The 25,210-nt window shown below is 47.9% G+C and overlaps 1 long non-coding RNA gene across 1 annotated transcript; it reads left to right on the top strand.

Annotated features, from left to right (window-relative positions):
• The first annotated feature begins 6,904 nt into the window (after positions 1 to 6,904).
• Positions 6,905 to 19,226, top strand: LOC147001153 (uncharacterized). The gene is made up of 3 exons (XR_015045188.1): positions 6,905 to 6,961; positions 14,801 to 14,906; positions 18,414 to 19,226. It is a non-coding gene; the product is annotated as an uncharacterized LOC147001153 (long non-coding RNA).
• The last annotated feature ends 5,984 nt before the right edge of the window (positions 19,227 to 25,210 follow it).

Genomic DNA, 25,210 nt, shown 5'->3' with positions numbered 1-25,210 from the left:
GACCTTCCACAGGTTCCACCATCTGCCTGCACTTTGACCCCATGAGTGTCAAATCAGAACTCCTGGAAGCTATTGAATCTTGGGGCTTTGAAACACTTTGAGAAAATATGGACAAGGTGGAGCACGGGGTATCCGAGGTCAGTGAAGCTGGTCTGTATACATTGTAGAGGACATGGATCTGTGAACCCAGAACATGCTCAAAGCATGAATGCTGTGTAGGCTGTAGACTGAGTGAGGGCAATGATTGTCCATGCTACAGACGCCCCATTCTGGTGGAGGGTGTTGACCAGATGGGCCCAGGGAATGTCTCTGTGCCTGTCTCTCAATGTTTCTATTAATCTAAAACGGCCCTAAAATAAAGTCAGTTAAAAATACATATGGGACCCAAGGAGATGAAGGGGTTTGCTGCCCTATAGGAGAAACAGCAATATGAACAAACCAGTACCCCCAGAGCTCCCTGGGACTAAACCACCAACCAAAAAGAAACCCATGGCTCCAGCTGCATATGTAACAGGATGGACTAGTCAGTCATCAATGGGAGGAGAGGCCCTTGGTCCTGAGATGGTGCTGTGCTCTAGTATAGGGGAATGCCTGGGCCAGAAGCAGGAGTGTGTGGGTTGGGGAGCATAGGAAGGGGGGAAGTGATAGGTGATTTTCAAAGGGGAAACAGGAAAGGGGATAATATTTGAAATGTAAAATAATGAAAATATCTAATAAAAAATATATATGTGGACTGGTGGGGTGGGTCCCTGCTTAAGAGTTCTTAACTGTTCTTTGAGCAGACCCTAGTTCAGTTCCTACCATGTTGAGAGGATCACAATCACTGGTAACTCCAGCTCTGGGGGATCGGGAACCCTCATAAGGCCTCCGCGGGCACCTGCACTAACGTGCATATTCCCACACTAATGTGCACATATCTGTTAGGGATGTGCATGGCTTTTCTAGTCCAGATCTTGGATTTTTGGTCTGAGTCTGAATTCAGGTGCAGTCCTTTGTAAAGCACTGAGTATTGAGTGCCTGCTTTGTTTATAGCTCCTGGCTAGGCACTGATGCAAGGTAATGAATGAAGTGATGCCCTCTTGACTTCATGGTGTTCAGTCAACCTGGCTGGGTGGGAGGAGGGCAGACACACAGTCTCCACCACTATCCTTAGTCTGCAGAGCAAGGGGAGTCCTAGGTCCTCCTGCTCTTTAGAACAGACTCTGGGCCACACCAGTGCTTGGTTCAGTTAGAACATTGCAAGTATGATCATTGCTGTGAATGGAGAGACTGTACCATAAGGGGAAACAGAGACAGTGCTGTAGCCTAGAAAGAGAAGTTGTGCTCGGGTGACAGGACTTTCCTGTCCCATTCTGACTGCCACTTAGCTCTTGAGTCAATTACTAGCCTCCCTGTGAGCCCCATCTTCCCTCTCGAAGAAATGGAGGTAACACTGGGCCTCCCTCCTTGGTCTGTCCTGAGGATCTCAGGGGACAATGACAGCTTTGAGTGAGGTACAAGACTATTTAGGAACATCCCATAATACTGTTCACTGGGAAGAGGCCTCCAGTCCCCATGTGGGGAACAGACAGGGAGGAAAGAGATGGCCTTCAGGGCTGGCTCTACAGGGTGGCTAAGTAATATTCATGATGCTGACTGTGTATCTTTGACCAGATTGGTGACGGTAGTGTGCTGTCTGAGTTGGGATATATTTTTACTCCATGTGTACATTTTCTATGTGCCATTTTCTGAGCCAGCAAAGCACGTCTGGGCAATATGGGCTTTGAAGAAAAGACCTGGCTCTGGCACTCCCAATAAGGTCCAGAGCAGGACCTTGGGCGCTCCTTTGAGCCTTCCCAAGCCCAGCCAGGATACTCTATCAAGCATCCTAATGACCAGAAAAGAAAAAGTTCTAGGAGCCACACACAGCTGCATCTGGATAGCCCAGTCACCTGAATCCATAGAGCAATGGCCATGACCATCACCCACATTGGCTTTGTGACAATGTTATTCCAGCTGAGGGTGACCAGTATCTCACCAGGCTTCTGTTAATGGGGATCATAGGAATTACACACACACACACACACACACAGAGAACATGCATACACAAATGCACACATAGTACACCCGTGCATACTGACGTAAACACACACACATTCAGCTTTACTTGGGTACTTGGGGAACGTGAAGGGATGTTGTGAGCTCATCCATGTGCCAGTGCCCTGTGATCTGTGGTCTTCTTTTCCACAGGCATGGTCTAGCAGCTTGTCAAGCCTGTGCATCATCCCCAAGTGGTTCTGATCCCTGCTCTGCCTTGGCTTCACTTGGTGCTATATAAGTCACCCCAAGGCCAATAGGCCTGCAGAGCATTAGAGCTGTGGATGAAAGGGGTGCCATTTGCAGAGACTGTGGGGACAGTCTATTCAGGGATCTCAGAGGACAGGTCATGAAATGGAGGCTGAGAGGTAAGAAGAACCCTGTAAGTACCAGGATGAGCCAGGCCTACTTAACCATGAGGCCAGCATCACCACCATTGTTTCAGAGTTTGTGCATGTTTCATGGTTCTTTCTAATCCCAATGGCTGCTACCTCAAGAGGTCTGCAAGATGCAGAGGCAAATGTCAAGTGGTACTTCTGTCCCTGGCTCTAGTAAAGGTAGCTAGTTCCCTAGAGACTTAGACCAGGTGTTCCCAGCAGACCGGGGAGTGGCTGGGTCTCCCTCACCCATACCCCCAGCCCCAGACACTCAAGCTCCTATAGCATTCATAGAGGGAATTTCATGGCACAGGGTGTCCTCAGGACTTCTGTGGGTGGAGTTCCTTTCTGGCCTTCATCTCCTGGAGGGAGAGGATATCTCCTGCTGCCTTTTTCTTCACTCCCCCACATTCCAGACACTCTGTCCAGGTTGTCAGTAAGTCTGAAGGAGATAACCAGAAACAGGCCCTTGTGTTCGGAAAGAGGGTCTTTGGGTCCCCTCAATGGAAAATAAACACAATGGAATATGGTGTGCACTGCTGGGGCTAAAGAGAGCAGTTTCTGAGTCTATATGACTGAATGTCACCTGCATATGTACCTCCAGGCCCCAGGGTCCTTGACTCCAGATGCCATCCATGCACAAGTGTATAGTAGGGTCCAGTCAAGCCTGGAAACTGATGTCTGGAAGCTGGAGCAGACAAAGAGGTCAGAGGAGTACAAGTTCTAGCCTATAGTGCCTCTTCTCATCCTGAGGCCCTTGGATGTTTGGTTGTACACCCAGTGACTCCTCTGTAGCCAAACACACCTGGGCACTGAATGAGGAGAGTCTGGGTCAGATAGTTCTTAATCTTATGTCAGAACTTTGCTATATAGTCAGAAGTCAGAGGATGATCAGTAGAAAGATCCCTCTGAAGATGGGCACCTCCTCCATTCCCACCCACCTGCCTGTGGATGAAAGCATGTACAAGTCTGGGGCACAGCCTTCCTGCTAGCTGTCTACCTTGGCAGTCAGTATGGCTGTGCTCAGCATGTATTAAGGATATACTCTGTCCCCAGTGATCTTGAGGGCTCTGGCTTCTAATGGCAAAGAAAAGCAAAGTAAAGCCTGGGCCTTTAATTCATTATATAATATTGGAATAAGTAATGCTGGAAAGCGGTTAAGCTTAGAAGGTTGTGTGTAGAGGCTTCCCTTTTCGTCAAAGTATTCCAGGAATGCTAAGAGCTGTGAGCTCGGAGAGAGCCTGAAGAAGGTCTGGGAGCAAAGGCCCAGGGGCAGCCATCGGGATGGATACAGAAGCAGTGGAGATATTCGTGGCCTGAGAGGATGGGAAGATGGGTCAGGCTGATGGGGTGCAGTGAATTTCTGCAGCTCAGAGCTCAACATGTACTGAGTGACAGCTCTGCAGTAGTAATGACCTGCTCCCTCCCTCCCTAATTTCTCCACATGTTTCTCCACATGCTCCCTTTGTGTCACAGTGACTCACCTCTGAGAACAGTGAGGCTTCCTCTGAGCATCCATCTTTCCTGTCCACCAGTCAGCATCTTCTCCATATGCCCAAGTTTAGGGTCATTCGCTAAGCACATCTTCAGGCCACGTCCATGCATACTTGGTAAAGGTGGCTGGTTGAATGAATGAGCAAAGGACTTGTATTGCTGTGTGTAAGAATAGCGAGCTCCCAGGGCAAATATCTTCCGGAGTCTTATGTAGTGCTCTGAGGAGTCCTCCTTCTAACCGCTCTTCCTCCTGTGCTATCACTGGAGCCAGGAGGGATGGGAGATGGGAGCCTCTGAATAGTAAGAGAGGTAACACATCTCTGTGTTGGTGAAGGGGTGTTCGGGTGTGTGTGTGTCTGTAAACTTTGCAAGGTGTATGGTATGAAGTGTGAGCCACTGCCTGAGGGTCCCTAACCCTCACACTCCTATTCCCAAGCAGTAGGCATGGACTTCCCAGGATACCTGCTGCCATGAGATAAGGGGCCTTCCTCCTGAAACCCCATCCCTGTGTCTAGCAAGCCCTTGGGCTTGGGCCCCTGTACTAGACCTGCCCCTCAGCAACAGGAGCCTCTGCACTCCCTGCCCTGATATTTGCCTGGCTACATCCTTCCTTCCCTCCCCTCATTTCCTCTTTGAAGTACAGGAGTTAGGACGTCACTGGCCCTACCCAGGGATGCTTCCATATCACAGTGACCACAGGCTCTTTACCAGCACAGAATACGGTTTTTAATGGCACTACACTAGTTGTGACCTGCAAGAGAAGCTTTTCAGGTCGGTGGTTTCCCTCCTCACAGGGTGCTGTACTCAGATGGAGCTCATTGAGGAAGCCTGTGGTCTTTCACAGTAAAAGTCCTCCAATGTCCCCACCGAGCATTTGCCTGGTGGTTCAGTTTGTCTCTGTCTCCTCATAGCTTCTGTTTCCCTTCCTTTCATAGAAATAGGCTGTAAACTCCACACACAGGGACCTTCACTCTTGGTTTACAGCTAAGGAGACAGGACTCAGAGAAATCAAGGTAGCAAGAACATATGGCTAGAAGGGAAGGCTGTAGTCAGGGATTGACCCAGGGACCACCAAATCTGCATGTCCCATTGCAGCCTGACATAGTAAAATGCAGTTCCTTTTAGAGAGGGACACACAGAAGTTCAGTCACGCGCAATGAGAGATATTCTACCCTGCTGTATGCTAGGCCTGCCTCAGCACTCTTGGGTTACTGCTGCACCCTCACAGGAGTGTTGGGTGCTGGCCACTGGCCAGGGCAACCTGAGTCATTGACCATGCAGAACCAGTCCTAGAGGCCCCGTGCCATTCCCCTGGCTACTGGGGAAAGGCCATTGCTGGCTTCTTGGCCTGCAGCATCAAAACAGAATTGATATGACCTGTCATCCCAGCCAATCAGGAGCCCATGTGTGAGTCATTCCATAGCTGGCTCATGGACCCCAAAGAACCTGCTGCATCAAGCCTGGGGCCAAAGTGCCAACCTGATCCTCGGTGTTGAGCAGCAAGGAAGAGAAGCCTATTCTGGCTCAATCCCACCAGGACTGATTGCACAAGACGTCCATCTGTAGAGGGACTGTGGGAATGAAATGGAGGTCTCTGCCCTCTCCTGCTTGCAGCAATGTCTTTCATATCCTTCAAAAGAGCACTTAAGTCATGCTGTAATTTCAGGAGACTGAGGAGTGTCTTGAGTTCAAGGCTGGACTGGGTTGTATAGAAAGACTCTATCATAGCCAGATGGTTGTGAGGCTCTCCTTTAATCCCAGTACACATGAGGCAGAGGTAGATGGATCTGTGTGAGTTCCAAGCCAACCTGTTCTCAGAGGGAGTTTCAGGACAGCCAGGGCTACACAGAGAAAAGACTGTGTCACATGAAAATGGGAGGGGGAGGGGGAGGGAGAGGAGGGAGAATAGGCTGGAGTTGGCTACGACTGTTGGTAGAATGCTTGCCTAAGATTCACTGAAGTCTAAAGTCTATCTCTAAGTGCATCACAAAATGCATTCCTCCATGAGTCTCTCTAAAAAAACTGAGGGGGGCTCAGTTGGCCCCTGGATAACTTGTCTTACCTTAGCCAAATTTGTGGGCCTACGAGTGGGCCCTCTGAGACCCTCAACTAGTGCCGGTCGGTTATTGGACAGCCATTCTTTCCCTTGTGCTGTGTTATAATCCCACTGAGGACGAGTCAAAGGAAATCCTTTGTCTATCTCGACCAGGGTGTGTACTGGCCGACCGGCCCCTTCTCGGACGTTCTTCCGTGCCTTGAGGAGAATTTTTTCTCTCTCCTAGGTGGTGTACAGGGTTTGTAGGAGCTGTTGGCAACCATCCCAGGTAGGCTGTTATGAGTACATCAGAGACTCTATCAACCCTTTAAGCCCTGTAGGATTTTCTGAGAAAGGGGGGTGGTTTACTTTCCAGTCATAGACATCAGAGGAAGAAAAAGGCCAGTATTGCAGAAGCTGTGGAACGTTCTGGCTGGCAGGGGGAGCTCCAACAGCCCTAAGGGGAAGTGCCACCATAGAATCGGCTGGCCCCTCGCTGGGTGCTCCCCGCTGGCTTCTTGTTCCTGCTGAGGGACCTCCCTCCCCGATCCCTAGAACCGAAGGTGGAGCCATGGAAGCTGAGGGTTGGGGTACAGGTTGGAGAACCAGGGGATAAGGTGGTGGTAGTGAGTCGGGCCATTCAGGGGGCCACTCTATATCTGGGTAGATTTTAGAAATGGCCTCTGGCTGCGGTGGAGTAGATTTTTTGCTGCCTTCTCCAGATAGTAGTTTCGATTTCCCCTTCTCAGCATTCTCTCGGACCATCAAAACCTTGGTACCTGGACATAGGGGTGGGAGAAATGGATGAACCCACACAGGCAGAAATCGTGCTAAATCTTCCAACACTGTGATGTACAGTTGCTGGTCCGGGTGCAATCATGGTCCTTCCTGAAAAACTACGGCCTTTACAGACCTGATGATGGGGAGATCACACGTTCCTTCGGGAGGCCAACCCACCCCAAAAGTGGGCCATTCTGAGGTATAGTAAGTCTGCCAAGGTTTCTTCTTAACTATTACTGATAGATTTTGCCCTCTTGCCCTAACGTCCGTCCGTCCAATGGTTCTCAGTCAAAGATAATGGGGTTGAGACAGTCTGTCCCATGACAAAAATTGGAAACAGAGACAAAATGAAGACAGAGACAAGGGACACCAGAACATCCAAGCACACTCATCCCTGCCTGGACCTATACAACCAGCCAAACGCGACCTCTGACAGGGTGGGATTCCGCGTCTACTCCCGTTCTGGCAGAAAGAGCACCTGATCTCCCTCACTCTGCCAGAGGACTTCCTCCAGGGTCACTCTTGGAACGTCTTCCCAGGGTTGCAGCTTGTGGACTCAAGACATCTCCTTCCACAGCCACTGGACCCACACGGACCTCAGCGGCAGCTGCCAGAATACTAAAACTGGAAAACCGACACACAGATTCAGTGGCACTGCACTCAGACACACCAAACTCACACAGACATACCTCCAAGGGGTTTTCTTGGGGTTCTCGGTGCTCCCAAATCCCGAATGAGCCCCCAAATGTAGGACTCCCCCCATATGGTAACCCCTACTCTAATCCAGGGATAGGGTGCACCCGTGAACTAGCAAGAATCCTTCTTGTTGCATTACACACAAGGCTTTATTGGCAGATCTCTGGGCCGACACGTACCTCACACAAAAGGCAGGGGAGTCGACTCCGAGTCTCCAGAGCTAGGGGTTTTTATGAAAGAAAAAGGGATAGGGGTGCAAGGAATTTCAACAAAGGTATGGGATTGGCTCATTCAAACATTAACAGTAAGATTACATGTCAGCCAAAGGGCATCAGGACCTTGTTCCTGTGGGCTGGTGCCTTATCATTGTTCACATAGCAACCAGTTGTTGTATGACATTACCCCAGCGCCAAGGGGCAGTAGACAGAGAGGAGGTTCCAATCAGATGGTGTAAACTCAGACAAGATAGCCTTGCCTGCGTCCTTGCATTCTTTTTCATCTTTACAGAAGAGCCCTGCCCTGGCATATGGGCTCCTAGACAACTCTTTTACATGAATCACAAGTTACAAAATCTCATTTTCCTTCACTAGCTGAGGCATGTGAGACAGCTTACCACTCACTGGAGGCTCTGTCATCTTCCAAAATCCCCTCTAGGCCTTCAGTTTGGGCTCTAAATTCCATCTTCTTGGCCAGAGCACCTAGTTGTCCTGCCTAGGAATGTGCATTTGTAGTGCAGGGCACTCGAGAGTAGGGACCACAATCCAGCATGACTCAAGCATCTATACTTCAAGAACCCAAGAGACTGGAAAACACCAAAGCAGGTCCTAACTGTCTGCTCAAGTATGGGCTTCTCTGGTGATACACTCTCCCAGTTAACGGGGTGTATCTGTCAAGAAAGAGGCTAAGGTGTGGTTAGGGGCTTTCTGTTTCTGGGAGCCTGCTTTCTTGTTTTTCTTGGAGGATTATTTGGCTATCTTGCTATATGACTGTTGGTCCTCTGTCCCAAGTATCTGTACTGAATCCTTGTCCCCTTTGGAGCGAAATAGGGGTCACTGTTACTGACTGCAGTAGCTGAGAGTTCCTGTGGCTCAGGGCTAGCTGCTGGATATTGAAGAGTGTCAGCAGCACTTAGCATTGTAAAGGTGTGTTTTCCTATCTGGGTGTAGTGGAACATGGCAGGGCGGGAGGACTATGCTCCATGGAGTCCCTCCAGGACTGAGGCTTCTTTACATAGAGCCCTTCTTTACTGGAGTTTCCGAAAAGGGTCAATCCTACCCTCTCTTCCTCCTTATCTCATACTGCTTATGCCATTAGTCCCAGGTGCTTAAGATGGCCAGACACATTCCTATTGTCACCACCCTTTCTCTAAATGACATTGCATGCAGGAGAAGATCTTCAAGCCATTGCACCTCAGAACCAGATCCCGAGCCTCAGACCCTTCCTTTTCCCTTTTCTACATCCCATGAACCCCCAGCACCTCAGGGGTAGCCCTGAAACATGGATTGAATGTTCCCTGGTAGTCTCCATCCTCCTGATGCTTATGCCTTGTTCTTTGCATCCACAGAGGGTCACTTGGGATCTGCTTCAATGTGAGCTATGTCAAGGTTCTTCCTGCCTCCAAATTAGTATTAGTACATCCTGAGAACAAGGGCATGTGTGTGTGTGTGTGTGTGTGTGTGTGTGTGTGTGTGTGTGTGTATGCAATTACCACAACAGCAAGAATGTCCAATACCAATGCAAAGCATGAATTCTAATTAGCAGCCTGATACCAGGGAGGAGACAAAGTCTGGGCAGAGGCACAGCCCTGTGTTCTGGAGCTCCTACCTCCGAAATATTTGGTAAAGAGCAGATCTTCAAGCCATTGGGAAGGGAATGAGAAATAAGGGAAACGAAGCCTCTCCTCCAATATCTCCAAGGCTGTCTGCACTGCAGCCTCCTCCCGGCAGATATCTGCAGAGCAGGTACAAGGAGTTTGGCATTCTAGTAGCTTCTGTTAGATGACAAATCACAGACACTGCAGTGATGTGTGTTCAATGAGGTGAGTGGATGCTGCGTGTGTGAGCTGGAAACCAAGGGTCTGTGGCAAGGCTGTCGGGTGCAGGACTGTTGATCATGAAGAGGAGCCACAAGCACAGGGCTAGCTATGGTGGCAATGCAGCTGTTTACACATTACACTCACTGGGACAATACCAGCACAATCCCATACCCGGGTATCCTGGAGTCAGGTCCTGGCTCACTTAGGAGAGGTTCTGCAGCTCTCTGATGGTCAGTTCTCTGGTTAGCAAGATGTATCTGATGGGTGACATATCTAAGTGAACTCCAGGCCAGAGACACATTGTAAGTTTCCCTGTGTGAATGGTTCAGTGCTGAGGGCCTTGGAGCTACATGGATTCACTGGGTGTAGGTCTTTTCTCTCCAATACTAGTATTTGAGCAGGGGACCCCACACCTCCCATCTTGGTCCAACCTGGCTTCTCTACCTTTTACCTGCTACCACCCCAAACTCTGCCCTCTTTTCTGGGGTCTCCTGTTCACATTGTTTCACAGTTTTGTCTCCTGCCTGAGGGCCTGCCTCTGACAGTAACATCCTAGTAGCCACCTCCTGGGCTCAGCTCATTGTCCCTTCCTCTAGGTACTCCAGTTCCCTTCTCCCTCTCATGCCCTCCTTTTCCCTCTCCCTCATTTCTTCCTTCCTTTCCTCCTTCTTTCCTTCCTTCCTCCTCCCCTCGTTCCTCCCTTCCTTCTCCATCAGTATTCCTGGATTGTCCCCAGACGTCTTTTTGCACCTCTTGTCCTGCTCCACTAAGGGATTCTTTGGACCAACCACCACCAGGTGTACCACCCTCCCACTGTTGGCTGCTCCATTCTTACCTACAGCTCTGCGTTCCCAGGGTGGCTTCAACTTTACATGTGTTTTGTTAATTGAGTTTCCAAAATGAATTACCTACAATAAAACCAGGGCATTTCTATCCCTTCCCAAAGAGTCATGATATGGTCTTACTCTATGTTGGGGTGTGGATTAGAGCCATGGGTAGTGGGTATCAATGGTGGGCAGCTCATCTGTATTCTTATCCTAGGCCTGTGGTGACCCCTCAGCCACCAGCAGTCGCATTTGTCCTCTTAGGGCAGACTCTCTGTGGCTGGAGAAGTTTGTATTGTGTGCTCCTGTTCAGAGATGGATGTAGCTAGCTTCTGGGGGTACTTCCAGCCAGCACTGGCCACCCTGTCAAGCTCAATGTCCAGTGAACCAGGGAGAGGTTGGGTGACCCGTGGTTGAAGCCCAGGCTGTAGGTGATAAGGAAAGTGGACACTAAACCGTGGTAGAAGCAAGGCTGTGAGATAGGAATTGCATGTGCTGCCAGTGTAGAAGCTAATACGGGATTGTATCGAGGAGAAGGAAAGATATGGAGCAGAACTCCAAAAGGGCAATGAGGCCTGAATCAGGTGAGAGAGGCGCGATCCCAAAAGTCAGAGGCAGAAGGAAATTCTATTTATGGGGATATGTCTGAGGACAATCTGGAGAGTATAGCCGACAGTCTAGAGAAAGTAAAAATGAAGGTAGAACCTTCAGGCCCAGGGCCACCGTGGCCGCGTCCGTAAGCCCCTGAAAGAGGATCCAGGTGTAGTCTGCATTCAGAAACCTGGAGGGAACTGGGAACCCAGTGCTTTACTGTATTTCAGGATGCACAGGGAGGTCATCATCATGAGCCGCTTGATTGGAAGATTGTTCAAAGTATAGAGGAAGGGGTTCATACTTACAGTGTCAGTGCTGCTTTTGTAAGAGCGCAATTAGAGAACCTGCACCACTACTGCATGTCTCCAAGCAATTGGCAGAACCTAGCTCTCGCCTGCTTGTCACCAGGCCAATATTTAGACTAGAAGGCATTTTTCATTGAGTTTCTTGCTGAGCAAGCAGCAATAAATGCTGGCAATGGCCATCCAGCCTGGGATCAAGACATGCTGCTGGGACAAGGGAGATTTGTAGCAGCTCAAACTAATTATCCCATCCAAGGGTACATTTTGACTGGTTGTTGGAAGGGCCCTGACCCAGTGTTTGTTTGGGAGAGAGGATCTGTTTGTGTGTTTCCCCAGGATCACCGACAACTGCTGTGGGTCCCAGAGCGGCTGACCAGAGCAATTCAGGACAAGCAGAGCGATGAGGACATGGATATTCCTGTGGCTGGGAATGGTCCCGCTAGTGAGAACTGAAGAGCTACATTGGGGAATTATGCCTGTGTTCCCGAAAACCATGCTGTTGACGCATTCAGCACAAGTGTTTCCTCAGTTCTTTATATCCTAATGCTTTGCTACAATTGCCTTTTTTTATCATGGGATGGAGAGATAGCTCCAGTGAGGGAATCTATGCTGCTTCAGCTAAGGGGATTGTTGTGTTTTCAGATGGTTCAAAATATTTCACAGATGAGTGATTGTGTTCAGCTGTATCTACTAAAGCTAATGCTACCTGGATCCGAGGGTTGTGGCCTGCCAGTATATCCAAGGGCAATAGCACTATACCCTCCTAACCTAGATGGGCCCCTTTTTTGTAGGAGTGTTCACAATTCCCTTCCACCTTGGACCTGCTGTCAATCTAGAAAAGTACCTTGGGCAGTGAAGAATTATTTTTCATTTTCCCCTTATATAGGTACAGTCCATAATAGTTCCTTTTCAGAGTATAATTGGACATATCAAAATCCAGCTCAAGTAGGAGCTAGTAATCCTTTTAATGTATGGTGTTAGGTGGGGTGAATGGTAGTTGCACTATCTTCCCCCCTTAAGCATGGTGGTGGGAGGGGCCTGGGGCAATGCAAGTTTTTATTGGAATGGTTCTAATGTGTTTAAAACTTCTGTATTTCAATTTGCTGGACGGAGGAATGCTTCTTTTCAGGCTACACCTGTTTGTATGTGGCCTCCTTTTGTGTTTATTGTTTATAATGGTAGTTATGAGAATAATGTTGTTAATTGTAGTAGTGATATTTGTTATTATAGTATGAGCTGGAATGCATCTGAATATCATTTAGCTGTTGTGACTAGGATGTCTCGCTTTGTACCTTAGCCCTTTCAGGCTCCTTCTGCTATGACTTTGTTTGGACCTAAGAGGGATTTTTGGCATTGCTGCAGTTATTGTCACTGCTGTAGCAATCTCTGCCACCACAGCCACCGGTGTGACCATATCCCTTACAAACTGCCGCGGCTGTGAATAATTTAACCGTTGATGTAGCAGAAGCTTTCGATTGCTGTCCGCTGTCTCCCGCTTGAAAGAGTGAGCTGGAATTGATGGACTTGCTCTGTATCTGATATTAATCAGCATCCTGGCCTTCTGGTGCACCTGCTGCATGCAGAGTCGTGAGTGCAGAGCCCAAGCCTTGATGATACAGGCTTTTGCGGCAGCGTAAACAGGACAATCTCCTCATGTGTGGCTTGGCATGCTAGAGAAGTAGTCAATGACGGGTAAGATGCCCTGGGCATGTCACCAACCTAAGACAGGGATCAAACCAATGCTCTTTGTCTCCCAATGATGGGTAAGGGGCATTGCCGCAGGGTGCAACCTAAGACAGACATTCTGTCTGCCAATAAGTACAGAAGGGGGAGATGTGGGGAGTGGGTGTGGCAGCAGTCCCAAGATGGCGCCTGGGACTGCAGCCAAGTCTTATGACTTGCACCCGACTTCCTCATACACCTGAAAATAAGCCACGACCATCGTGAGAACTGCTCAGGTGCACCATGATGCAAGATCAGACCATATGACGAGTGATGATTCTGGCCAATGGACTGCTGTTACATGGACTGGACTGATGGGGCGTGGTTGAGGGGTTATATAATGGATTGCGATTGGGGGCAGAGAGATACACAAGATACTATTCCTGGAGAGAGATTCATGCATGCATGTTGAAAGGTTCCTGAATAAACTGCTTTGAGAAGACCGTAGTGTCTTCGCTCCTTTCTAGCTACATGAGACCCTATCTCAGAAAACAAATAAACAAATAAAATTACAAAGGAAAACATGACAAAAGGGCCTACAAGATACCTGTCCATTCAGCCAATTCCCCACTTCAGTTAACTTTACCTTTCCAGTAAGTTCTTCCACAGGAGGCCTCCACTCACAAACCCGTTGGACTTCTTCTCACAGATGGCATCAATCACCACATGCCCTTGTGCATAATCTTCCATTTGTAAATCTCTCTGTCTCTCTCTGTCTCTGTTACTCAGTTTCTCTCTCTCTCTCTCTCTCTCTCTCTCTCTCTCTCTCTCTCTCTCTCTCTCTCTCCCTCTCTCTCTCTCTCTCTCTCCCTCTCTCTCCCTCTCTCTCTCTCTCTCTCTCTCTCTCTCTCTCTCTTTCTCTCCCTACCCGCCCGTGTGTATGTTTGTGTGTGTGTGTGTCTTTGTGTGTATGTCTTTGAGAGAGAGACAGTGTTTCTCTGTGTAGTCCTGGCTATTCTAGAACTTGCTCTGTAGCCCAGGGTAGCCTTCCTTGAACTCTTATTTGTCTTCACTGTCACTGAATGCTGGGGTTAAAGGCATGCACCACTATTGTACTTCCTGTTCTCTTTCTTTTAATATAACATTTTTAGCCAGGGTCTCATGTAGCTCAGGCTGGCCATGAACTTTCTATATAGTCATAGATGACCTTGAACTCCTGATAATCCTGCCTCTACCCTCCGGTTCTGGAATTACAGATGTGTGGCACCTGTCTACCTGAGTTGATGATTATTTCTGATCAAGACACTGTGGACATTTGAGTTGGTTGTTTGTACAGGGGAGGACATGTTTAGATAAGTAAGTGTGTGCTCTGAAAGACAATATCAAGCTGCCATATGTCTGTGTTGGACAAGGAACTTTAAATATCTCCTAGTCGTGTAGATAAGTAAATAAAATTTGTACAATGGCGATAGATGTTAATAATAATGTGTATTATTTGGGAAATAACAAGAATCTGTGTACCTCCAGTTTCGTTTTCTAGACTATTTCCTACCTGTAGTTTGTTGAATCTGCAGATTCAGGACCCATGGGTGGGCAGGGATCAATGTATTTCCCCTTTGACCTTCCCTCCAGGATTTCCCAGCTCCCCACCAAAGATCTTCCTTTCAGATAGATGCTTTGCCACACAACCTCCCCTCTAGTCTGAACCAAGGAGCCCTCCATTCTTCCACACCCCAGCTGTATCCTGTGCTCTTGAATGTCACTTAAAGTTTCCTGGTTCCCTTTGCCCAGAACCTTGTCTGTGAGACTTTTTCTGGTGAGAGAAGGGTCCTGACTCTGCCCTGTCGTTGCTCCTTGGTTAGCTGAGCGAGGACCATAACTCACCCTCAGTCCTCCACAGCACACTCACAGATGCCCCTTTGCAGGCCATCTACAAGATGGTGTCCTCTGTGATGAAGATGCCCGAGGACAAGTCTATTCCCGAGAATCGAACAGACAAGATCTTCAGGCAGATGGACACAAACAATGAAGGTAGGAAACATGGTAGGAGTGAGCAGGTGGGGTGGGAAGATGGGATTGGGAGAGGGGGTGGGGGTGGGGAGAGGGGAGTAGGTGAGCCTGTGAAACTGTTGATGGCACAGAGGTGTTTGGGATACACTCTCTGCCCTATGCAGGCCTGCCTTTTTCCAGCCCGCTTGATTCAGCTCTGATAGAGGGAGGGAAACTAGAATTCAGGGTCAGGTACACCTAGCCTGCACCCTGCACCCTTTCTAGGGCTCTATAACCATGTGCATGTCAGTAGACCCTCTGAGCTGTAGGCTACATCTGTGTCGTCTGAGTTAGGGTTTCCATTGCTGTGATGAGACACTATGGCCACAAGTAACTCGGGGAGGAAGTTTATTCACTCACAGTTACCATATAACTGTTCATCATCAAAAGCAGTGAGGGCAGGACTCAAACAGGGCAGCAACCTGAAGGCAAGAACTGATACAGAGACCATGAAAGGGTTGCAACTTACTGGCTTTCTCCCCATGGCTTGCTCAGCCTGCTTTCTTATAGAACTCAGGATCACTAGCCCAGGGTTGTACCACCTACAGGGTTGGCCCTCCTCCATCAATTACTAATTAAGAAAATACCCTCTGGTCAGGCATGGTGGCACATGTCTTATTCGGAGCTCATAGGAGACAGGAGGCTGTCTGTGAGCTCAAGGCTAACCTGGTCTAAAAGGTGAGTTCTAGGACAGTCAGGGCTGTTACATAGAGAATCCCTGTTTCAATAAACAAAACAAAAAAAAAGAGGGAAAAAGAGGGAGAGAGGGAGGGAGGTACACAAACACAAAGAGAGAGAGAGAGAGACAGAAAGAGACTGAGAACGCCCTACAAGTTTTCCTGCAGACATTTTATACAGACATTTTTGCAACTGAGGCTCCCTTTTTCCTGATAACGTAAACTTGTATCAAACTGACATAAAATTATTTAGCACACATGTTGACAGAAACAGTGGTCTTACTATTTCCACAATTATATATGCAGAGGGGAGGAAGGTCATACTGGTGGCTGAGAGGTGAGACACTGAATCAAGTGGCATTGAGTCTTGAGATTCTGAACCAGGCCATCATCCTGGGATGTGAGGAACTGCGGATTCTCATGGGGCTCATCAAACATAGAAGCCACTGAGCCTCATCTTACCTAGGAGTCTGAGGTTCTACCACAGATGCAAAAAGGCTGGTCTCAGGAGGAGGTGAGGTGGTGAGAGGTCCTTCTGTGCCTTGGCTGAGTTTATCACAGGACCTCAGCAAGGGTGAGGTAGCTGCATGGTGAGTTAATTCTGCCCCTCTGTGGCTTTGTAGAGCCAAGACTGGTTGGGTTTTGTTCCAACAGGAAATGCAGCATTAAGGCATGAAAGGCTCCCCCGGTCGCACTGAGATTGAATGTAAGCTAATGCACAGGAAAGAGCAGTGAACAGCCTCCAGTGCTCTGTGCAGGTGAGCTGAGGACAGGGCCCAGTGGGACTCAAGGCTCCAGGGAACTGTAGACAACAAAAAGCTTCCCAGACATCAAGGAAATGCTTTTCAATGCACACAAAGCAATGCAGCCTCTTGCCTGGTGCTGCCTTTCAGCCATTTTCTAAAGTGTTCTTTACTCTCTTGTGTACTCTGACACGGAGGCTTGTGTTCCAATAGACCAACTGTACTGAGGCTTGCCCACTTCCCAGGTTTGGCTTTCTTCTCCGTGAAATGGGGATAAGCCGACTGGTGTGGGTGTGAGGCTGAAGTAGCACTATGTTGGTGTCACACTTAACATGGAGGGCCATTGTTCCTGAATGTCAAAGCCAGGAGCTTTACCAGTTTCAGAGTGGAGACCGCGTCCCCACTGTGCACTTGTCCAGTTGTTTGTGTCTCACAATGGAGGCCACTGAGTGCATATTCTGCCCTGTAAGCCAGGGGCCACTTGCTAGCACTCAAGAGATGAGAAGTCTGGGCTGTCAGAGAAACTGGTACAGATTAGGACAAGAATAGGACAGCAAAGGTGGATAGCTCGCAACACCCGAAGCTGACAAGAGTCTACACTAGGGGGCGCTGTGATAGTTTTAACTGTCAACATGACTCAGTTTAGAATCACCTCAGAAGTCTTTTTTTTTTTTAATTTTTATTTTTTATTTTAGATTTAGTATTTGTTTTCTACATGAGCGTTTACCTGAATGTATGTTTGTGTAATGTGTTAGAGGTCAGAAAAGGGCACTGGGTCCCCCTGGAACTGGAGTTACAAATGATTGGGAACTGCCTTATGGATGCTGGGAACTTTATCCAGGACCCTCTGCAAAAGCAGCAACTGCTCTTAACTGCTGAGCCATCTCATCAGCCATAAAGGAGAGTCTTTTTTTTTTTGCTTGTTGGTTTGTTTTTTAGAGACAAGGATTCTCTGTGTAGCCCTGGCTGTCCTAGAACTTGCTGTTTAGACCATGTTGGCTTCAAACTCAGAGATCCACCAGTCTGCCTCCTGAGTATTGGGATTAAAGATGTGTGCCACCACTGCTCAGCTCAGAAGAATCTTAATGAAGAATTATCAAAATCAGTGGTTCTCAACCTATGGGTTCCAACCCCTTTGGGGGATCAAATGAACTTTTCCCAGAGGTAGCATAAGACCAACAGAAAACACAAATATTCAGATTCAGATTCATAACAATAGTGTAATTACGGTTATGAAGTAGCAGTGAAAATAATCTTATCGTTGAGGGTCACTACAACACAAGGAACTGTATTAAAGGGTCACAGCATTAGGAAGGCTGAGAACCATCCATCTAGATCATGGCAGTCTATGAGCATGCCTGTTGCGGGTTGTGTTGGTGGTTAATTGATGCGGGAAACCCCATTACTATTCTCTAGACAGGGGGCCTGAACTGTGTAATAAAGGGAAAAGAAGAGTATCAGAAAAAAAGTACAGAGTCTCATTATGAGCCAGGTGCTCATACCTCTATTCTCTCTGCCCCGTGAGGTTTTAAAGCCTTGACTGCCTGAAGTGATGAATTGTAACCTAGAAGTAAACCAAAGAAAACTTCCTCCCTTAAGTTGCTTTTAATCAGGGGATTTTTGTCACAGTAACAGAAATGTAATTTGACCTGCAGCCATAATTTGTCCTTTCTCCCCAGCTGCCCCAGATCATGGTGGCTGTCCAGGCCTCTATCTGCTTACATCAAGCCAAAGAGTTCATTACCAAACCTAACCTCATGACTAGGGCTTAATCCCCACAACCTATTCCTTGAAAGGAGAACCAGCTCTTACAAGTTGTCCTCTGACCACATGTGTGCCTCAAAATGGCATGTGTCCCCATATGTGTGTGTGTGTGTGTGTGTGTGTGTGTGTGTGTGTGAGTGTGTGTGTGTGTGTGTGTGCGTGCGTGTGAGAGAGAGAGAGAGAGAGAGAGAGAGAGAGAGAGAGAGAGAGAGAGAGAGAAGACTGGACATTGTCCATTTTCCAGAGGGTTCCAGACTTTAACCAGAGCACTGGCTAATCCTAAGTCTCCCTCTTCCATTCCTCAGGCAAAATGTCCCTGGAAGAATTCAACAAAGGTGCCAAGAGCGACCCATCCATTGTCCGGTTGCTGCAGTGTGATCCAAGCAGTGCTAGCCAGTTCTGAGGGGAATGGGCTTTTACACACTTGTGAGAAACACAGGCTTGACCTACCATCTTCAGCTTTGCTTGCAAAAGTGGATTTCTCCATGATTTCTCCTGCTCTCTAGGGACCTGGGTCCAGGCAGCACATCACACTCACCTGGTCTGGCTGGATGCAGCTCCCTCCTCTATCTGACCCAATAGATGTCCCTCCCCATCCAGTCCAGGCTGGTTCCTTCCAAGGTTTCAAGTGTTCTCAGCTGTAGGGCTCCTTCCCTGCCCACAGAGGGCCTGGAGGCCCTTAAGGACACCAGACAGGACATTTCAGTATCTTACCGAGACCAGGTGATTTATTCTATGATCCCAGCTGACTTTGTGAGGATGAAGAAGATGGACAGTAGATAGGCAAGCCCTTCCTGTGCATGGCTCCACCTCCTTTGTTCATTTTCTCCGACCAAAGCTGCTTGCATGTGTATACCGTGGTATCCTTACTTTTAATATATAAGTTTTGTATAAAGTGAGAAGTTTCAGCCCCTGTATTTAAAGCCTCTGACTGACCTAAAAGCATGGTCCCCCGTGGCTTGTGATTCTCCCCACCCCCAAGTCTGGCTGTGCTGTGGTATTTATGTATTCATTTGCCTAATTACACAGGAGATACATGCATGCCCAAGACTGTGGATATCTGCCCTCCGTCCTGCAAACACAGGTTTTCCTGTGTGCTCCGTCCTTCCTTTCCATTGACCTGGCATATTAAAATGATCAAATAAACCAAGGTCTGTGAGTTTCCTATGTTTCCCCAAGCACCCTGTTCATGGTTCACTCTGCAGTGAGTGTGGAGATGAAGGAGATAAGTGGTAGACATGGGGAAAGTCCTTGGATGTCTGGAACAGTCAAGAATTTAGTCAGAGAGGAGTCCATGCCAGCCTTTCCCCACTCAGTGGGCTCCACATACAGCAAGGCCATTGGCCCTCCTGCTTAAAGCCACAGAACCTGTAGACTGAGGCCCAGACTGTCTGAAGATGTTGAGGAAACACCCACTGAGTATCTGTCCTGGGTAAGCACTGGAGACTCTGAGATTGGCCAGACATTGTCTTTGCTCCCACCTCACCTCAAGGAGAAAGGTGCTGTTGGCTAAAAGGTGTTTTAGATATTGGACACAATCAATCCCTCAGGGCCAAACAGGGCATGTGCCTTGGCTAATGTCACCCACTAATCTTGCAAGCCGTCCAGTGGCTCACATGTACAGGGTACACCTGAGTGGCAGGCTGGCACTTAAAGAAAGGGAAACTAGGAGGAAGAGAGAGAAATGGAGCCAAGACAATGTTCTGATCAAGGTTCAAATGTTTAATGGCAAATGCGCTTATAAAGTGGGGAGGGAGGCCCATTCCCACCAATTGATCTTTGGAACTGGCTGCAGGTGATGATATGCAGGATAGGGCATAGTCTCCAGAACAGCTCTGGCGCCTCTCTGCAGGTAGCAGTATCTTGAAGAGGAACAGCAACAGTGGCTGAACAATTCTGTGATCTACGGAGGAAGGTTCCACCCTAGGTAATGTCCTTAGTGGCAGCAAGGTCATGGTCTGGCTCAGCCAGCTTCAGGCTGAGCGAAGGTTACACAGCAAGTTCAGGATCACCAATTCAAATAATGGGGAATAAAAGGATCAATGGATGTGTCTGCCCAGTTATGAAGATCTCTCTCTCTCTCTCTCTCTCTCTCTCTCTCTCTCTCTCTCTCTCTCTCTCTCTCTCTCTCTCTCTCTCTCTCTCTCTGCCACCATGTGATTGCTGGGATTGGAACTCAGGACCTTAGGTAGACCAGTCAATGCTCTTAATAACTGAGCCATCTCTCCAGCCTTGGGAGTCTTCTCAAATGAAGAACTCAAAGACACCCAAGATGTGAGAGTACAGTGAGGGGTAGAAAGAAGAGCACAGAAAGGGGCGGCTGAGGCAGCAAAGTCATGAGTTCTAGGACTCTAGCTCAAAAATACAAGATCAGAGACCAAGTCTGATCTCCCAGAACCCGCATGGTGAAAGGAAAGAACCAACTCCCATAAGTTGTCCTCTGGCCTCCATCTGTCTTTACAACCCCAGCAGTCTGGGAACCTGACAATCACATCAGGAGTCAAAGGCCATTCCTAGCTACATACTGAGTTTGAGGCCAGCCAGGGTTCAATAGTGAGACCATGCCTCAAAAACAAAATTTGACAACGGTCATAGAAAGTACTAATTAGGACTTGGTGGTTAAGAGCACTGATGGCACTTCCAGAGGCCCTGAGTTCAATTCCCTAGCACCCATATATCAGCTCACAACTGTCTTTAACAGAAATAGAACAGAAACACAACTGTCTTTAACAGGAAATCACTGTTCCAGGCGATGTGGCACCCTCACACAGACATACATACAAGCCAAACAACAATGCATGTGAAACAAATTTAGATAAACATTTAAAAAGAAAAAGAAGAACTTATTCAAGGAAGAAGCTCTCTTGTGGAAAAACAGTGAGCTAGCCTTATCCATGGGACCCCAGAACACCCACAGGATGTCTTGTTGGGAGTGAAGGTGCTATCAGCTTTCATAGAATTAGGGACACTACCAACACATCCATAAGATTACAGTCCCACAGTCCATTTTCAAATCTAAAGATGAACTTTCTGTTAGGAAGCCAGGGCCATTCAAGCACGTGAAGGAAGCACCACCCAAAAGGGACAAAGTCTTGGTGAGCCTTGCAGAATGTGGCTTTTGCACTTCTGTGGCTGTGGGTGAAGCTAACCACAATCCACTCCTTACCCTATACCAAACCTTGTATCCAGACAGTGTTGGAAACAGTGGTAGCAAGAAGCCCAGAGAGGGAATGTCAAGGTGGGGAGGTGAAAGGTTGGAGGAAGTTTGGAAGCAAGATGGACTCCTGAGCCCTCCTGGAGGTTCTAGCCAAACTCACCTGTTCTATTTCACTCAGTGGATTTTTAAGATTTATTATTTCAATTGTGGCCATGTGTGTGAGAGAGAAACACTACATGCATTTGCATATATGCATGCAGGTGCCTGTGGAGGCCCAGAGCAAGATATTGGATCTCCTGAAGCTGGAGTTACTGACAGTTGTAAGCCCTGGTACATGGGTGCTGGGAACCAAACTCTGATCCCAGCAGAAGCGGTAAGTGCTCTAACCATTGAGCTTCTCTCCAGCCATACCTCATCCACTTTGAGCTTAGACCAGGCCAAACTCAATGAAATGCACTCAGCACAGTGGGACAATTCTTAATAAAATGACTTTGTACACATATTACCTGCATCTGGACTGCCCTTCCCCCTTAGAATGGAAAACTCCTACTGACCCTGTAAAACCTTGTCTCTCTGTTTCATTTGGACAGACTCAGGACTCAAACCCTGTAGCGTTCCCTGTCCCCCATACTTCCTTCTTAGTCTTACTAGCGACCAGTCAGTAAGAACTCTATATACCTTCCATTTGGAGGCTCTATTATGTTCCTTGTGGTTCACATATTTTTAATGGCCATGCTGGCCTAATTAGGGTCAGATTACTAGTACTGTTTCCCACTAGGTATTAAAAACACAAGTCTCCAAAAGCTAAAGTGGTACAGTCATGATTGTTCACCCTTCTAATCCCAGCACTAGAGGAGCTAAGGCAGAAGAATCTCAAATTTGAGTCCATGTTTGCCTCCCCAGGAACACCCTGTCTCATAGAATGAATGAAGAGGCCTAAGTATCTTGTTCTAGGTCCAGTAACTGACAAGGGACAGACTCAGGACTCCAACCCTGTGCTGCCTGACCCAGAGCCCCTAGATACGGTCACCACTGCTTGGCTCTGTTCCCTTCCAAAGGGTGTGGGAAGCCTTGTCAGCTTCATCTCAGGGTCCCCTTGACCCCAGCTTCTCTACACTAGACTTCTTTTTTCTGGGAGCCATTGAAGTTGACTAAATTGTTCCCATTGAAAGGCCAAGGAACAGTCCAGTCTAACAAGGTATTTAAGAGCCACCCTTTGGTGCAAACACTGAATGTGAGCACTAGATGGCAGTGGTGCACTACTCAATTGCTGCTTCTGCAGCCTGCAGGACTATTTTTTCCACTGGGTGAGTCTGGGGCTTCTGTTACAGACCTCCAACATAGGAGTTCATGGATGGAAGAATTCATATGCTAGTGAGTGACCGAAATTTGTGGATCAGAAAATTGATATCAAGAAGATAGGATGTTTCCGTCCCCCTTGTTTCCGTGGGAGTTCACTTGCTAGGTTTCTCAGAGACTGTCTCAGTAAGGAAAGACCCCTCAAAGTGTAGAATTTAGCCAAAAAACAGAAGCACCCCCAATGGGGTCACTTGTGCACGGAGCTATGCTGTAAGCTCATGACATGGACTTAAAGGTCATTCCAGGGTCAGCTGCAGCTGTTAAATGTAATCGACAGATCATGAAAGTTTATTTTCTTTGATTCAAGCTAAAATTAGTGGAAGACCCTGCAAAGCCTTCTAGACATGTAGCCTTTTCTGGTAAATGCAGCTTAGAAACTAGTCCATTGTGATTTCTAAGCTGGTTATTTACCACAGGATGGACCACAGGGGGAGTGTACTCAGAAGTGAGCATGAGCAGAAAGTCGCCTGGACAAAAGGTACAGAGAGAAGGATGGGGCATGAAGGAAGGGTGCAGAGCCAAGGATGGGGCAGGAAGGAAGGGTACAGAGCCGAGGATCAGGCAGGAAGGTTCATCATTAGGAGACCCTATGGTCGCCTCCCCACAGAATCTTCTCTGCAATTTTCTAACCATAGGAAGAGCAATCAGTGACAGTGACAACGCAGATCTACACATGCTCTGAAACTGCATCAGATACCATGCACACAGCATGCATTTGTCGGGGCGCGCACACAATCATGATATGAGAAAGCTGTGTGGATGGTAGCAGTGTCCCTATCCCTGACTTCAATATCACTGTAGCTGTTCAAGACAGGACCAGGTGTGAACCTGAAGGACAGATTCATGGACCCAGCTGCAGCTTCCCTTGGGTCTGTCATTACTCAAACATCAAAACTTTTATTTAATTTTTTAAAACAGGGCTGTGGGGAGACAATGGCTTAGTGCATAAAACATGCTAGATGTAAGCATGAAGACCAGAAATCAGATCTCTAGAACCATGTAATAGCTGGGCAAGTATGGCAGTTACCTGTAATCCCAGCATCTGAGAGGCAGACAGGACATCCTCAGGGTCAGCTGCCTGGCTGCGATCCTTTAATACAGTTCCTCATGTTGTGGTGACCTACAGCCAAAAAAAAATTATTTCCCTTGCTACTTCATAACTGTAACTTTTCAGCTATTATGAATTCTAATATAAATATTTTTGGAGATAGAAGTGTACCGAAAAAGTTAACCCTTAGGTTGAGAACTGATGAATTTGCCTTGCTCCCATTGGGGTTTGTTTCTCCATCTTTAGACCTGTCAAGAGTTCAGGCTCTTGACAATTGTCATCTTGAGCAATCGACACTGAAAATAGACCCAAAGTCCAGACCCATATCCTGGCCAGGAGCCTTTCCCAGCAGAAAAATCATCTGGCATTGCCCCCTGTGGGCTGGGCACCTGCCTTACAGGGTGGCCCTATGGTGGACACAGGGTTTGTCTCCGTAGGTAATGTCCTCCTCTTTGTGGAAATTTTAGATAAACTCAGTGTCTGAAGCAAAAGACATGAAGATTTAAGGAGAGTTCCAGGCTGAAAGACAAGCAGTCTCTAGAGAGACCAGGTTCTGACTGGTCAGAACCAACTAGCCAAACCCGATCCTCTGGTTCCAGAGCCAGGGCAGGCTCCAAAAGTCCACTCAGAACCTCTCAGGCATTAGGCACCAGACAAGAGGCCTGGAGCAACTTCCAAGGGAGCAGGTGGCCATGTGATAGGGGAGTTTGGAGTTTAAGGACATTTTGTAACTCAGCGGCTTTTCTCACCCACAACTAGGACCCGTGTGACATATGTGTGAGACCACAAATCACACAACTTCCCAAACCTCTGCTCCTTCCTTTGTGAAGTGAGACTAACTAAACACATGCAGTACTAAAATCCCTCCGCTGGGGAGACAAAATGGTACAGACAAAAAGGTCTCAACGTCAAACGGAAACAAGATTTGCCAAAGTCCATTCTGTAAAGCCAATGAGGTTATTGAGCTTCCATAGAGAACATAAGGTGAAGGTGTTTGCAGTAGTGTGGGTGCTCTTCACCCAAAAGGCTCCTCATAGAAAGCCTTTATCCTGCAGGGACCAGTTTTTCTCCATAGCCATATAGATGACTGAGACCCACCCCTAGTCTTCCCAGATGTCCTGGCCATCTTGGAGGGTGTTTGTTTAAGCCAGGGTGGGGCAGTCTTCCTCAAACCCACAGACATGCAGGCTGGGATGCAAGAGATAAAGAGCAAGCAGGGACCAACCATCCCCTAACTCTCTCATTTGTGCTTGCAGTAGTTTAATCTACTGGTGTACATACATACCCAACAAGTTTGGATTTTAATTGATGCCAGATGTAGTCAAGATAAATGGCCAAGATCTGTGGTCATGGGGGCAAAGAGAGGCTGGGCAGCACTTTCTTCACTGGGGCCAGTTGGATACTAACTAGGATGGATTTTGTTATGCCTGGAACGGTGCTGGCATGGAAGAGCAGCTCAGCGAGGGTTAACTGTGGCAGGGAGCTTGGGTAGGAGGTCAGCAGCGAAGACAGTCAGTCTATTCAACAGACACTGTGCT

Source organism: Mus caroli, unplaced genomic scaffold (assembly GCF_978045245.1).
Source record: "Mus caroli unplaced genomic scaffold, Mus_caroli_1 scaffold_14, whole genome shotgun sequence".
Lineage (NCBI taxonomy): Eukaryota > Metazoa > Chordata > Mammalia > Rodentia > Muridae > Mus > Mus caroli.
Note: the sequence above shows the minus strand (reverse complement) of the source record. Positions and strands in the feature narration are given on the sequence as shown.